At 42.2% G+C, this 16837-nt stretch overlaps 1 protein-coding gene across 5 annotated transcripts in view; it reads left to right on the top strand.

Moving 5' to 3' along the window:
- tyk2 (tyrosine kinase 2) overlaps nt 1-16837 on the top strand; it is a 92150-nt gene that overhangs the window by 1797 nt on the left and 73516 nt on the right. For 2 of the 5 annotated variants that reach the window (XM_048618104.1, XM_048618102.1), the window contains exon 2: nt 13968-14117. The exons of the other annotated variants lie outside the window; for them this stretch is intronic. The gene's annotated coding sequence lies outside the window, so the exon portion shown is untranslated. The remainder of the gene's footprint in view (nt 1-13967; nt 14118-16837) is intronic. 5 annotated transcript variants of the gene reach the window in all.

Genomic DNA, 16837 nt, shown 5'->3' with positions numbered 1-16837 from the left:
CTCCAGCATCTGCAGTTCCTACTATCTCAGGTATAATATGCATGTCCTTAGTACAGAAGGTTGTAAGGTTACAAGCGAGCAAATACTTGTGTGCAATGTTAGTTGTGTGAAAGCTGATTTGATATATTGACGCATGTGTATATGTCAGGAGATAATATCAGGATATACATTGCCTAATAGCAGAATTGAGATTCTCACCAATTTGATGTACATTTGTCTGCATTTCTGTCCTTCAGTTAGAATGAGGAAAACTTGCAGTTTTAATATTTCAGGTTGATTTCCATTGTTTTCTCCAGAAACAACTGTAGTGGTATAATAGTGAAAAAGCAATGTTGTTCAGTTTATCCTGAAGACCTCGCCAATGAAATAATCCCTATTTAAAAAATGATCATAGTCACACGTACTGTGGTTCTTGAGAAATCCCCTATTTTCATCATTCAATCACTAACATTTGTTGCTGTCTGTACCTGTCAGGTGTCTGTACCTGAAACTCTAGAGCTTCCTTGCTAAACACCTCCATCTCTCTGTCCTGAAAAATCTTTTGAAAAGGCACCTCTTTGAACAAGCTTTAGGTTCACTGACCTCCTATCTCATGATTCATTGTGGGATTTTCTTTGCTAATGCTCTTGGGCTGTTTTGCTACATTTAAGGTAACTTAAAGTTGTTAAATTCTCAGTGATAGCTTTGTGCTGTGTAATTCATTGTAAAGTTCCCATAGTCTTAATGGGCCATGGTCTGCTGTCTCACGAGAGAGAAATGGCTAGTGGGTGGTTTAACCTGAAAGTCACCAGGCCTCAGGTGAGGGAGAAGTTGAGAAGGAGAGTCCTTCATAGTAACTCCAATCTGTGTGAGAGTTGAATCCACGCTATTAGCATCATTCAGCATCGTAAACCAGCCTTCAGGCCAACTGAGCTAAACCAGCTCTTATTTGAGAAACTATAAGCCAAACCGAAGTTAGACAGTTTGCATTTTTCTCCTCATACCATTGCTGCCTGGAGATTGCCACTTTGTTTACAGTGTGTTAATTTCAGTAAATAAGTAGTTGTTCATTTCTAGTTTTCGTTTCTGCTCATACATGGGCAGAGATGGATTTTCAACACTGTAAGGTTGGCTTTACCTCCGTTTCATCAAGTCTTTCACTCAAGCCAAAGATGCTTTGCTTCTGTTGCTGTTGTAATCTGCACTATTCATCAAATGTAGATCATCCAGCCTGTCAGACTTATGACTAATTTCTGTGCACTCCCTCATGATTAACCTGCATTATTCTTAATGAGGGGAAGGATTTTTAATATTCATTCCAATGATACCTTCCTCTAATTGCTGTGGAGAAGATGGTGGTGAGCTACTGCCTTAAACCACTGCAGTTCATTTGGGACACCCACCATGCCATTAGGGATGGAGTTCCAAGGTTTTGATCTGGTGATACTTAAGGAACTGCGATTGTATTTCCAAGTCAGGATGGTACATGGCTTGAATTTGCGAGCAGTGTTCCTATATATCTGCTGTCCTTGACCATGTGGATGGATGTGGTCGTTGGTTTGGCAGGTGTTGTGTCAGGAGCCTCGGTGAATTTCTGCAGTGCCACCATAGATGGTGCACGTTGCTGCTACTGAGCATATTGAAAGTGGTGAATGGGATGCTGATCAAGTGGGCTGTGTGGTCGTGAATGGTGCTGAGCTTCTTGAATGTTGACAGAGCTGCCCCCATCCAGGCGAGTGGGGAGGATTCCATCACACTCCTGACTTGTGTGTTGTAGATGGTGGACAGACTTTGGGGAGTCAGGAGGTGAGTTACTCGCTGCAGGATTCCTTGCCTCTGACCTATTTTTGTAGCCACAGCATGTTTATAGCTAGTCCAGCTCAGTTTCTGGTCGACGGTAATTGCTAGGATGGGATTCAGTGATGGAAATGTCATTGAATGTCAAGGGCAGATGTTTAGATTCAATCTTGTTGGAGATGGTTATTTCTTGGCACTTGTATGAGGTGAATAATACTTTGTACTTAACAGTGCAAGGCTGACTATTGTCCAGGTCTTGCTGTATATGGACACAGATTGCTTCAATGTCTGAGCAGTTTGCAAATGGTCCTGAGCATTGTGCTGTCAAGTGTTTTTTTTTAAAATTTGTTCCTTTTTTTTAAACATTGTCAATATGAAGCCATTCTAAAAATACTAAACATAAGACCAGCTCACAGATGTTCATGTAGATTCGAGCTGCTACTTGCAAAACCAGTGCAAGCAATCGTTTTGTTGCCAGGTGCAAAAGCTGTCTCTTCTTCTCATAAGTGTTCCAAGACTTGACATGCAGGATGTAGATTAAAACATTCGTAACTCATTCATCAAGCGATTCTACTCATGCATTTCGACCACTCCAGATTTGTTGCCATAGTTTAACTTTTAACTGGATTTAATGCTGACCTGTCATTGCACCCCTCCTGTCCTGTTCCTTCAGCTCTCCAAGTCAATTTCGCCTGTGCAGTGCTTATCTTTCCAACGAGCTTAAGCTCCTGCAATAACTCCAGAATGTAAAGAGTTTCCAAAAATAGAGCAGCTGCTAACGGGTTAGAGAGTGTGAATGCTCATGGTTTGGGTATGTCTGTTACGATTGCAGCTCTTTTCCATTTTGCTTCTTTGGAACTGAATACCTGGTCTATAGTAAACTCTGGTCCTAGTAACTCAATGTTTTGTTCTCTGTCACATACTTTAAAGATTTGCTTTTGTTATTTAAAGCCTGTTTTCATTGATCTTAGTCATGTTTACTCAATCATTCAAATCGCTTGAGCTGCGTTTACTCTTCCTGTGTGACGTTTTTGGATAGATTTTTCACAGCAGATTGGTGAGGTGCAGGAAGGAGAAAGTGTGTTTACCAAACATTGCTTCTCTTGTGAGTTGTTCATAAGATGCAGAGCAGAAGTAGGCCATTTAGCTCATCAAGCGAGCCCCACCATTTAATTATTATGGCTAATCTGATATTCTGTTTCTCTCTCTCTCTCTCTCTCTCTCTCTCTCTCTCTCTCTCTCTCTCTCTCTCTCTCCAAAGATGCTACTGGACATGCAAAATTACTTCCAGCATTTTCTGTTTTTATTTTTGATTTCCCTCCTCTGAATTTGCAAGCCAGGAGTATATTGGAAGACCACCCACTTGCCTGAATGGTGCAGCTTCGACAACAATCACAAGAAGCTCGACACCATCCAGGACAAGGTAGCCCACTTGATTGGCACCCCATTCATAAACATGTACTCCATCCACACCAATACTCAGCAGCAGAGTGTGCCACCTACAAGTTGCGCTGCAGAAATTCACCAAGGCTCCTTTGACAGTACCTTCCAAACTCCTGACCTTTTCCACCTTGAAAGACAAGGGGAACATATACACGTGAACACCATCACCCACAAATTCCTCTCTAATCTATGCACTATTCTGACTTGGAACTGTACCTCTGTTTGTTCTGTATAATTGGTTCAAAATCTTGAAACTCCCTTCTTCACCGTGTTTTCATGAACGACAGCAGTTCAAGAAGGCAGCTCCACCACCATCACTTCCAGGGCAATTAGGGATGGGCTTAGTATCTTAATTTACACATCCTATAAATGGATATTTAAAAAAGTTGCTGTTTTTAAAAAAAGGAATATCTCCTCTGTCTTTTGGAGGGGAAGGTGGTCCCAGTACATGTTTGTCATGCTGAAATGTTTGCCTTATTTCTTGTTTTTAATGTATTCTTTTAGTACTTTGCTTTTCTGGACCTGTTTCTATGGTGGCATTCTTAGCTCGTCTTTATTTGAACGGCACTCCAGGAATGTGTGGAGGATAACCGGTGCTGAACACTCCCAGTGCTGTGTTGGGGAGTGCTGCAGTGGCCCCTTGTTGGAATGGATGCAAAGCATCTCCAAAACGCTATTGAGAAAAGAGAGGGGGCGTTTGCCTCGTCTTGAGTTTGAGCAAACAGTCCTCCATCGTCCAGCAGCATCAAAGCCTGATGCTGCTTTTATTTAATTCTTGGCTGCCTCGTTTCTCTGCAAAGCACCACTTTACAAACTGTGAAAGTCTTTAGGGTATACAAACTGCTGTAGGCATACAAGGTTTTTATTTCTGCTCCAGTTTGCTGTAGATACTCAGAGGATTCTTGGATTCAGCGTTTGCAGCCAGCTGTTGGGATTTTGGAGTCGTTTCCCCCTCATTCTCTCCTGCTCTATACTGCCTTCGCATCCTCCCTATCCCCAAACACCAGAACCCTTGGCATGGACGGGATTGAAATGTGAGTGCATATCCATTTGGTCAACAGTGCATTGAACCACTCGGCTGCTCCCTGGCCTGTTTGACATTTTATTGTCTTGTGATATTAGAGTTAGTTTCATAGCACAGTGAGATTGAGCCAGAGAAAGTGATTTGGATGTGTGCCTGAAAGATTTTTTTTAATATAAGCTATTGATTTACATAAGAAGAGGACAGTCAGGAATCAGCTTGTGAGCAGAATCGATGCAGTGGTTGAAGACTTGTATTTAATGTCCTCCAATCCAATGATAGTCTTTCAGTCCATGTTTTGCTGGATCAGTTTCTAAGAACTTAAGACATTTGAGCTTGAGTAGATTATTCAGCCTGAAAAGCTTGCTTCACCATGCACTGTGATTGTGGCTGATTTCATGCTTCACTGCACTTATCCAGCCATATGCTATCCCTAATTGGCTCAGAGATCGAAAATCTCTAACTCAGCCTTAAACATATTCAAATATGATGTATCCACAGTCCTCTGGGGTAAAGAATTTCAAATATTCATACCCTTTGAATGAGAAAATTTTTAATTATCTCAGTTCTGAAATGGTAGATTGCTTGTCTTGTTGTGCCTCCTTATTCTAAATTCTAAGTTCTCCAGCCATGGGAAATGACCTCTCTCTGTCAGCCCTTTGAAGCCCCTTCATATCTTGAATGTTTGAATGGAACCGCCTCTTGTACTTCAAAACTGTAGAGAATACAGACGCATTTTACTCTGCCTTTCACCATAGGACAGTACTGTCAATCCAGAGACCAATTTACTGAAACATTTGTGTAAAGTTTCCAATGTAAGTCTATCCTTTCTTGAATATGGAGATTGAAATTGCACACTGTATTTTAGGTGAGATTACATCAGAGCCCTATGCTATTGTAGCAAGTCTTATTTCTTGTGTTCCAGTCCCCTTATGGTAAAGGTCAAATTGCCACTTATTTATTATACTGCTTGCTGTATCTGCACACTAAGTTTGTGTTCGTTGTATGAATAAACCCAAATTTATGTGAACATCAACATCTCCAAGTTTCACAACGTTTTAAAAAAAAACCTATCTGCTTTTCTCCTCTTGGAGCAAGAGTTAAATGTACTGTTAGGTACAACTGACTCACCTGCCTTTGATCTCCTGCAGTCAGAAATCTCTCTTCCTCACTGCGTTCCTCCACTGTCTCTGGATTAAGTCTCAATCAGTTCCATTTCTAGCAAAGTCAAGCCCGTCAGCTGTGATTCGCTGTCAACTACAGTCTCTGTCCAGTGCAACCCCATGGTTCACCATGAGCAACGGCTCTGCTTTGGTTCAATTAACATGGCCCATAGTCTACATCGAACATGGGTTAGTAAGAAACTATACTCAAACTCTGTGTCAGCCAGCCAACCTGTATCAAGTTGCCCTGTTTGATGAATTCATTTCCATACATTGTCCTTACTGTGTTGATATGGAACTACTATTACTATTACGCGTCCCCCTCTGACAGTCTGTTTGTTTTGTTTCATAATATGAGTCAGTCAGCTGGGGTGGCCTTTGAGAAATCATTGTTGCTTTGGCCCTGGACTAATGGATTATTTCACTACTGGACCCCACTCTCCATGCAAGTGGGGAAAAAAGCTCATGTTATTTTGCATAATATGAAACAGGATATTTGGTTGTTTCAATGGTGATTATTAGTAAATATTGATGAATAAACTTTGATCCTGATGTTATCTTAGTATTAAAAAAAAAATTTGATTGACTCACCTCTTCCAGTTCCAGTCTCTAACCTCACCACTACTTGAACTGCTTTCTTTATCAAGTGTTCTCTCAACTTTTCCGCTGCTTATTTTCCCAACATACCACCACCCCATTCTGCTGTCATTGCTGTTGTGTTCAAATCAAGTTGTTTCTTGCTCCAACTCATTTGATTCCAACAGCTCGAAGCTGTGGCCTCCCATCCCACCTTCCTGTCGCCATTGTCTTTAATTCTAAGCTTAACGTTGCTTACTGACAGCTGTCTCTTCAATTCTCTATCATCTTGGTAGTCTACACTTCTGACTCTTTCATTTCAGCTTCTCAGTAAAAGCCCGACATCTGTCCCAGAGGCAACAGATCAATAAGGCTGCAGCTGAGTTTTTCTTGGCTTATCCAGTTGTAGCAGCTCATGTCAGGTATCAGATGAGAAGTGCCTTGGCCAGGCCAATAGTAATGCTTGGAGGCTGTTAGCCCAGTGCTAATTTTCCAGGTCTCTGTGCTTTCTTACAAAAGGGCAAAAGTGTGGGGGCAGGGCTCTGTTGAACTTGAGCACTGGAACTGCATGATGATAGCAATAGGAACACACAATGGGAGCCCAGCAAATTTGATGAGCAGTGTTGAACAGGCCAAGGGTGAAGCTGGAAGCAGTCTGTTAATGAAAGACTTCACAGTTACCCAAGTCGTGCCATTGAAGAGCAGCAACCAGCAAAGCAAAGGAAATGCTGATCTCTGAAAGCAAAGGCTGTCATATGATCAAACTGCTTCTGCTGTAGTCAGAGTCCAGCTAATTACTGCATTCACTTCTGGTCACAACATGATAGTTTTAAAGAGATAACAAGGTGTAGAGCTGGATGAACACAGCAGGCCAGGCAGCATCAGAGGAGCAGGAAAGCTGACGTTTCGGGTCTGGACCCTTCTTCAGAAATTTCTGAAGTCCAGGCCCGAAACGTCACCTTTCCTGCTCCTCTGATGCTGCCTGGCCTGCTGTGTTCATCCAGCTCTACACCTTGTTATCTCAGATTCTCCAGCATCAGCAGTTCCCACTGTCTCATGATAGTTTTAAAGGTTTGGATGGTGAAGAACTTGTCAAACGTGTTCAAGAAAATTTTCTTCATCAATATGTAGATATTCCTCCTTGAGAAGGAGCAAAACGTGACTGCCTTTTGGTCGATAAGGCAGGGCAAGTGACCAAAGTGAAAGGGGAACACTTTTTGGTCTAGTGATCATAATTCCATTTGTTTTAAAATAGTTATGGAAAAGGATAAAACTTCCATAAAAGTTCAAGTTCTAAATTGGAGTAAGGCAAATTTTAACGTTATGAGACAAGAACTTTCAAAAGTTAGTTTGGAATAGACTGTTGGCTGGTAAAAGGACGTCTGACAAGTGGGAGGCTTTCAAGAGTGTGATGATGAGAGTTCAGAGTAATGATGTTCTTGTTAGAGTGAAGGGTAAGGCTGGTAAGATTAGGGAACAATGGATGTGAAAATATTGAGAATTTCTAGTCAAGAATAAAAGAGAATCTTATTGTAGATATCAACAACTGGGTTGAAATGACACTTTTAATTAAGATAAAGAGTGCAGGGGCATTCTTAAGAAAAAAAATCAGGAAAGCAAAGAGGGGATATGCGATAGGGTTAAGGCTAATCCAAAGAGATTCTACACGGACACTAAGAGTAAGACGGTGACTAGGGAGTGGTTAGGGCCCCTTAAAGATCAAAGAGGTCATCTTTGTGTGGAATCCCAGGAGATGAAAGAGATATAAGTCAATATTTCATGTCAGTTTTTAATGTGGAGAAAATAATGGAGGCTAGAGAAATCAGGGAAATAAATACTGATATTTTGGAAACCATTCACATTACAGAAAAGGAAGTTCTAGAGGTCTTAGAGAATGTAAAGGTGGATAAATCTCCAGGTCCTGATTTAATGTATTCCAGAACACTGTGGGAATTAAGGGAGGACATTGTGAGACCCCTTGCAGAACTATTTGGATCATCTGTAACTACAGGTGAGGTGCCTGATGACTTGAAGGTGGCGAATGTTGTGCCTTTGTTTAAGAAAGGGTTGTAAGGAGAAACCGGGGAACTATAGACCTGTAAATCTGACTTCAATTGTGGGTAAGTTGGAGGTTATGCTGAAAGATAAGATTTATAAACATTAGAAAGGCAGAAATTGCTTAGGAATAGTCAGCATGGTTTTGTGTGAGGAAAGTCGTGTCACACAAACTTGATTGAGTTATTTTGAGGAAGTTACCGAAAAGATTGATGAGGGCAGAGCGGAAGACGTTGTTTACTTGGACTCTAGTAAAGCCTTCGACAAGGTTCCACATGGTAGACTAATCAATAGAGTTAGATCACTTGGGATTCAAGGTGAGCTTGCCACATGGATACATAACTGGCTTAATGGCAGGAGACAGAGTGGTGGTGGAGGGTTGCTTTTCGGACTGGAAGCCTGTCACCAGCGGTGTTCCACAAGGATGTTCTGGACCTGCTTTTGTTTGTCATTTGTATAAGTGATTTGGATGTGTTTATAGAAGGTATAGTTAGTAAGTTTGCAGACAACACCAAAATTGGTGGCATAGTATACAATTAATGGTAGAGCCTTGGATAGTGTTGGAGAACAGATGGACCTCAGGTGTTTGGGTGTATATTTCTTTGAAGTTTGTATCATATAGACAGGGTGGTTAAGAAGGCATTTAGCACGCTTGCCTTCATTGCTCAGTCCTTTGAGTACAGGAGTTGGGAAGTCATGTTGAGGTTGTAAAGGACATTGGTGAGGCCTCTTCTGGAGTACTGTGTCCAGTTCTGGTCTCCCTGCTGGAGGAAGGTTATTATTAAGCTGGAGAGGGTTCGGAAGAGATTGACCAGGATGTTGCCGGGTATGGAGGGTTTGAGTTATAAAGAAAGGCTGGGTAGCCTGGGACTTTTTTCACTGGAGTATAGGAGGTGAGAAATGATCTCCCAGAAGTTTATAAAATCATGAGGGGCGTGGATAGGGTTAATAGTAGGTGTCTTTTCCCAAGGGTGGGGAATTTCAAGACTGGGGGGTCACATTTTGAAGGTAAGAGGAGAGAGACTGGAAAAAGACATAAGACACAAATTTTTTTACACCAAGGGCGGCTCAAGTGTGGAATGAACTTGAGGAAATAGTGGGTGCGGGCACAATTACAAAGTTTAAAAGACACTTAGATATGTACAGGAATAGGAAAGGTTAGGATGGACATGGACCAGGAGCAGGCACGAGGGATTAGGTTAGTTGGGATAGTGTTTGGCATGGACTGGTCGGACTGAAGGATCTGTTTCCGTGCTGTATGTGCAGTGCATTGAATCAACAGCAATCTGTGGAGGAAGATCACAGGGTTGATCCCTAGCCTCCGATGTTTGAATGGGAGAAGACAGGCTCTTCTACCTTAAAATAAGTACCTTTGCAGAGCAGTGTCCTTTTTTTATTTATTTGTAACATGCAGGTGACACTGGCTGAGCCAGCATTTCTTGACCATCCGTAGTTGCCCCTTGAGAAGGTGGTGGTGAACTGCCACCTTGAACCACTCCAGTCCACCTGTTGTGGGTTGATCAATACAATGCCCTTAGGGAGGTAATTTCAGGATTTTGACCCAGTGCCAGTGTAGGAATGGTGATAAATCTCCAAGTCAGGTGGCACAGTGGCTCAGTGGTTAGCACTGCTGCCTCACAGTGCCAGGGACTCGGGTTCAATTCCACCCACGGGTGACTGTCTGTGTGGAGTTTACACATTCTCTCAGTATCTGTATGGGTTTCCTCCGGGTGCTCCGGTTTCCTCCCACAGTCCGAAGATATGCAGCTTAGGTGGATTGGCCATGCTAAATTGCCTGTAGTGTCCAGGGATGTGCAAGTTAGGTGCGTTAGCCATGGGTAATATAGGGCTACAGGGTAGGGGTAGGGGTGGGGGTAGAGGTATGGGTCTGGGTGGATGCTTTTCAGAGGGTCGGTGTGGACTTGTTGGGCCAAATGGCCTGTTTCCATTTCCCTGAAACTATAGGGATTCTATTCTATTCTATTCTAGAATGGTGAGTGGCTTGGAGAGGAACTTGAAAGTGGTGTTCCTATGTACCTGCTGCCCTTGTCCTTCTCAAAGGAAATGGTCGTGGGGTTGGACAGTATTATCTGAGGATCTTTGGTGAACTTCTGCAGTGTATCTTGTAGATAGTACACACTACTGCTACTGAGTGTTGGTGTTGGAGGGAGTGGATGTTTATGGATGTGGTGCCAATCAAGCAGGCTGCTTTGTCCTGGATGGGGTCAAGCTTCTTGAGTGTTATTGGAGCTGCACTCATCCGGGCAAGTGGGGAGTATTCCATCACACTCCTGAGTTGTGCGTTGTAGATGGTGGACAGGCTTTGGGGAGTCAGGAGGGGAGTTACTGATGTGCTGAAACTATGGCTTTAAGAGATGTGTTTTGTCCTGGTTTTTTTTTAATAAAGAAAGGTTAAGAAAGAGGTATTGAGCAGTCTGCCCTAAAGCCAGGAAAGCAAACCACTTGTTGAGGCCTTGAGTTTTTTTTGAAGTTGAACTAGAAGAAGCTTGAATGGATGAGGTCAAGCTCCCACAGAACCAGGATTTTTAGTTTTAGCTTCCTGCGGTTGCTGGGGTCTTGAAGCTGGATGTGGAAGCTCTTATTCCTCTCTCTGTTACAGCTAAAGGCTGGGGTTCTCTTCCTGCTGTTAGAGTTGCATGTGAGACAATCTAGTTTACTGAATTTGCCTTTGTCAAGAGTATGTTTATGTGATGTTACTAATTGGAACAGTTAATTAGCAGTAGGTTACTATATATTATTTTGCTAAACATTTCAATAGAGTTACAGTTAAGCCAATTCTTTTCTTTATTTTGTGTATGAATAAAGTCTGTTTTGTTTCAAATCCCATAGCTTGACCAATCGACTTGCATCCAGAACACAACCCCTTATGCTTAGCATTAAATTAAGAAAAAGTTAGGGCTGAGGTATTATCTTAATATATTTTGAGGGGGTTTGGTCTGGTCCATAATAAATTGGGGGCTCTTGTCAGCATTAAAATCTCTCATTCCAAATTGAGTTTATCATTATTGGATTCAAAGGCAGTGAGTGATGAGTGTTGGTGTTTTTTATTTTGGGGGTTTGCTTGGTTTATATCGGGTGTGCCTTGTGTAATAATGGCTCTTTCAATCGCTAAGAGATTCCTGGGGATGGAAGAAGTCTGTTCGGGTGTTTTACGGAAAGTGAGCAAGGCAAAGTTTTTGGAATTGGAAAACATGTTGGAGTTGCCGGTGTCCGTGAGTAAAGGGAAAATAATTGCAGCAATAGTTCTACATTGACAATTGCCAGGAATGCATTCAGAGTTGGACACTGCTAAAATTCAATTGCCAATGAAGCAGCTTGAAGATAAAAAGGAAATGAAACAGTCTGAATTATCACTGAAAGCAGAGGAAAAGAATGCCCCTGCAGGAGAAGAGGATTAAAAGAGATTTTGAACCTCAGAGATTGGAGCTGAAAACTCAAAGTTAACTTAAAATGGTGGAGGTAGAGGTGAAAAGCAGGAGTACTGATGAGGATAGTGATGGAGAGCAATCCCATTGTAGCCAAAGGCCTGGTGAGGATCTGTTTAAATATGTGCAAATGTTGCCTAAATTTGACGAGAAGGATGTAGAAGCCTTTTTCATTTCATTTTCAGAAAGTGGCTAAACAAATGAAATGGCTGATGACCATGTGGGTATTGTTGATCCAAGCAAAGTTGGTCGGTAGAGCTAATGAGGTATTTGTATCACTATCAGAGGCTGGGGAGTATGAGCAGGTGAAAAAAAAGACAAAATACACCCTCTTAACGCCATAGTATCATCACACTCACCACAATATTCCTAGCTTCTGACCTGCTCTTTGTAGCCATTATGTTTAGGTGGCGAGCCCAGTTGAGTTTCTGGTGAATGGTAACCCCCAGGATGTCGACAGTAGGGGATTCAGTGATGGTAACACCATTGAATGTCAGGGGGCAATTGCCTGTTATTGGTGCTGGCATTTGTGTGGTGCGAATGTTACTTGCTATTTGTCAGCCCAAGCCTGGATATTGTTCAGATCTTGTTGCATTTGAACATGGACTGCTTCAGTATTTCAGTCGTGAGTGGTGCTGAACATTGTGCAATCATCAGGGAACATCCCCACTTCTGATCTAAGATGGAGGGAGGGTCATTGATGAAACAGCTGAAGTTGGTTGGGCCTACGACACTACCCTGAGGAACTCCTGCAGGGAAGCCCTGGAGCTGAGATGACTGACTTCCAGCAACCACGACCATCTTCCTCTGCGTCAGGTATGACTCCAACCAGCGGAGAATTTGCCCCCTGATACCCAGTGATTCCAGTTTTGTTAGGGCTCCTTGATGCCACGCTCAGTCAAATGCATCCTCTATGTCAAGGGCTGTCTTATCTCACCCTTGGTATGAATTGGAGTGCAACAAGGTAATCTTGAGTGGTAGATCAGTGGTCAGTGGGCAAATGAAATGTTGGCCTTTATTTCAGATGAAATGGAGTGTCAAAATGGAAGGTCTTGCTTTTTTTTCCTTTATTCACTCATGGGATGAGGACATCACTGGCCAGGCAGCATTTATTGCCCATCCTTAGTTAAGAGTCAACCACATTGCTGTGGGTCTGGAGTAACATGTAGACCAGACCAGGTAAGGACAGTTTCCTTCTCTAAAGGACATTAGTGAACAGATGGGTTTTTACAACAATTGACAACAGATTCATGGTCATCATTAGATTCTTAATTCCAGATATTTATTGAATTCAAATTCTGCTATCTGCCGTGGAGGGATTTGAACCCAGGTCCCCAGAATGTTCTCTGGGTCTCTGGATTAACAGTCCAGCAATAGTACCACTAGGCCATTGCCTCACCCCAAACTGCCGAAACTGTACAAAACACTAGTCAGTCTGCAGCTGGAATACTGTGAACAATTGTGGTCCCCTTAACTCAGGCCAAATATACTGGCATTTGAGGCAGTCCAGAAAAGGTTCTTTTGATTGATTTCCAGGTACAAAGGGTTTTATTTTAAGGAGAAGTTGAATAAATTGGGCTTGTGTTTATTGGAGATCAGAAGATTGAGAGGAGACCTTATTGAAAGAGACATCATTAAGGGGCTTGACAAGGTAGTACAGAGACATTGTTTCCCCCTTGTGGGGGAGTCTTTCACCACTGGTCATAATCTCAGTTAGGGATTGACCATTTGAGAGTGAGATGAGGAGGAAATTCTTCTTTGAGGGTAGTGAATCTGTGGAATTCTTTTTCACAAAGGGCTGTCGAGGCTGAGTTATTTCGTATAGTCAAGGCTGAGACAGACAGACAGACAGGTTTGTAACCAGTAAGGGAATCAAGGATTAAGGGGAAAAGGCAGGACATTGGAGTTGAGGAATGTGAGATTAGCCAGGGTCTTATCGCATGGTGATCAGACTCGATGGGCTGAATGGCCACCTTCTGCCCCTATGCCTTGTGATTAGTCCAAGAATCAGAAGTTAGGGAGAGCAATATTTGTGTAATTTTATGTTAGTTTTGAAATGTGGGTTTGGAGGAGAATGAAAAAGATCTGCACAGAGGAAGTAACAAACTGTTGTAGAGAGAGAATGAACAAAAATCTGTTGAAACCTAGTTAGGAAAATACGGGGAGCCTGGGTACGGCACTTTTAAGAGGAACTGACATGCAAAAGATGTCATGCTGGGAGATTTCAAGGAAAAAGAGTAAGGAAGAGAATATCCGTGTCTGGTGGCTTGGAAGTTAGAGAGGATGGCACAGGATTGGGAGGTACATCAAGACTGCTATGAGCCAAGAACCTATCTTCCAGCAAAAGCGCACAAGCTGAGAAAAAGCTGGATAAAATAGTTCTTCAGAGTGGTTCCAGTACTTATGTTGTGACACTGGGCAAGTTTATGGCTATTGTAACAAAAATATTTGAACATTGATCCCTTGTTTTATTGAATTACCTTGCAGCTGCCTCCGATTTGGAGGGAAAAGTGGATGAAGTACCATTGCTTGAGGGAGAGGCTGTAAGAGCTCTTCCATCAGTATCACCTGGGCATACCATCAGTTGAGAAGCTGGGAAGAGTGTTGAAAGTACCAAGGTTGAAATAAGAAGGAATGGTGAGGACAATAAAAAAAATACAGGTTATTTGAAAACTGGGGGATGTGCAATTTTGAGGTTTCAGAAAGGAGATGGCAGTCTGAGGTCTTGATTTTCAAGCCTTGAGTGGGCAGACAGGAAGCAGATCCCTTTGTGGGCCTATTTGATAGGCACAAAGGCCATCAAGTGGATCATTGAGGAGATTGATGCCAAAAGCTGAGGACACTGCCCTAATTCTTGGCAAGAATATCATCTGATACATACATGAAAAGCTTAAAGCCATGCTTGACGTTGTACTATATTTTTCACCCAGCACAAAACGTGCATTTGTGGTAAAAACACTAACCATGAATGAGCTCAGCTCACCACAGATCTGATGATGTTCCTGCATGGAGCATTTTTGAGAGAGAAATAATTCAGGTGCCTGATAGGAACAGTGGGCTCTTGTCTCAGAGGCAAAGACAAGATTTCCTCGATGGTAGAGGTCTTAAGGTCGAGCCAGCTTGGGTAATAAAGCAGGCAGACTCATAGGAGTCACCGTTGTTTTATCCTCTCTGCTGAATGCTGAGAGGAGTTGAAATGTTGCCATTGATCTGAATAACTTTGGGTTCAGGAGGTGAATCTGCTGCTGGTTGTGACTGCTGAGTGTGCTTCTGGATCAGAGCAAGACTGAGTTCTGCCGTGGTAATGGGCTGTTCATGAAGTTAGCACTTGTGTGAGTGTAGTCCTGTGAAAAGCTCCATGTAGAAGACTCAGCAGCTGTAAAAATTGTTCAGACTGAGAGTGAGACCCAGTGACAGTCAGAGCTCCACACCTTCGCAGGAGCTCCTGCATTCGTTTTCTAGTTTACCCTAGTCCGCAGCACAACCTTATTGTTTTTAAATAAAAAAAATGAATCTATAGAATTGAGTCCCTGTACTTTGTATATATTTACCCTTTTCTCTGTGCACTTACTGTTATTAAACAGTTTTGGTGCCCTTCCTTAAGCAGAGTATACTTGTACTAGCAGCAGCTCAGAGAAAATTCAATGAGCTCATTCCTGGGACAAAAGATTTATCTTAAGAAAGGTTGATAAGCAAGGGAGTTGTGGAGACCAGGAGATATGAGGAGTTGAGGCCATAATCAGATTAGACATGATGTTACTGCATGTTGAAACAGGCTTGAAGGCTGTGAATGGCTGCCTTCTCGTGGTTGGGATCATATTTTCATTTGTGACTTGAGGCCTCCACCTCTCCTTGAACTGGAATAGTGGGGGCAGTGGCTGAGTTCAAGGTCTCCAACAATAGCTTTCTGGGGTTCTCCAAGTTGCTTTGGATTGAGTTGACTATTTTGCTGTTTGGAGAAATGACCCATCACAGCTTTCTCTCTTCCTCCCTACCAACCCACTCCTGTCAATCCAGTTCCATTTTAGTGTTTTGAATATGTTAGTAAGTCTGGGCTTTGAGTGGAATATTCAGAGGTTGGCTTCATGAAAATTAGGAACTGGGATGATGGCTATTGGTGTGGCATTGGGCATGATAGTTTTCTGATGTAAAGAGTTAAAATGATCACATAGGCACCTTGCCATACTAAAGAGGACTAATTTTGGAAAGTGTTTTAGTATCATACGTTGTTAGCAATCTATTTGACCAATATGTTAAAAGTCTTACACAGGATGTGCACTTCCTGTCCACAAACCAACTTTCCTTTGTCACAATAATTCTGTTTTTGTTCTTTCAGTTTTGTTAACACCAGTTGTGGCAGTGTGGCTGGAGGCTCTGACCATTGGCTGATTGTGGTGTTTGTTTCTGAAAGCTCTTAAATCTGGAATAAAACATCAACTCCATTGCCATGTACTAAGTAGATACAAATGTCGAATTTTCTGACTTCTTGTGGTCATTTCATTGGTTCTGATAGAATTTTGCAGCACAGAAAGATGGCTGTGCAGTGTATTAGACTTGTGAGAGAGCTGTCCAATTAGAATCACTGCCACATTGTCCTGCAAGTATTTCGTTTTTAGTATGTATTTGATTACTTTTGAAACTTACTCCTAAATCTGCTGCCACTGCTCTTTCACACAGCACGTCCTAGATCCTCAATCAGGAAAAAAATTCTCCTTCTATCACCTCTGACTTATTTCAACCAAATATTTTATATCTGCCAGTTGCTAGTCATCTGACTTGGACAAACAGGATGCTGGAAGTCAATGTTTCAGGTATTACCTTTCTTCAGGACTGTCGACATTGGATTCCAGTATCTACAGTTTGTTTTTGTCTCCAGCTAGCATTCTGACTGATCTGTGAACATCTTACATTGTCCACAGTTTTACACAGTGATTGTATTGGGAATATTGGCATTTGGCAGATTGGACTGATAAGAAGTTTGTACAAATCTATCACTCTGGAAGCTAAACCACTGCTTCTCTAATGTTTGTTCAATTGTAAGGCCACAGAAAATGCACTTCAAAACAACAACAGTCCTCAGAGCATCAAGTACCCCAGCACTCTACAACAGAGTCATAACAGGATTGAACCAGAAGAGTCATTGTGCTGAGATTGGGTCAGTTTGTTTGAATTTTCTTGCGTGGAAGAGACAAGAGTATGAGTTGGCGGTTGGTTGGCATTTTGTTTGTACATTGTGTCTGAGCATGCCTCGTTGACAGACATCAGCAGCCTTAAATCTTGGAGTGAGATTATGAACAGAAAATGCTTACATTTTTGTAGCAGCTACATGTTGAAGTTTTGACTTGCAAATGTTCTGT

This window comes from Rhincodon typus, chromosome 38, assembly GCF_021869965.1.
Source record: "Rhincodon typus isolate 14 chromosome 38, sRhiTyp1.1, whole genome shotgun sequence".
In the NCBI taxonomy this organism is placed as follows: Eukaryota; Metazoa; Chordata; class Chondrichthyes; order Orectolobiformes; family Rhincodontidae; genus Rhincodon; species Rhincodon typus.
The sequence above is the reverse complement of the archived record's forward strand: the minus strand, read 5'-3'. Positions and strand labels throughout refer to the sequence as shown.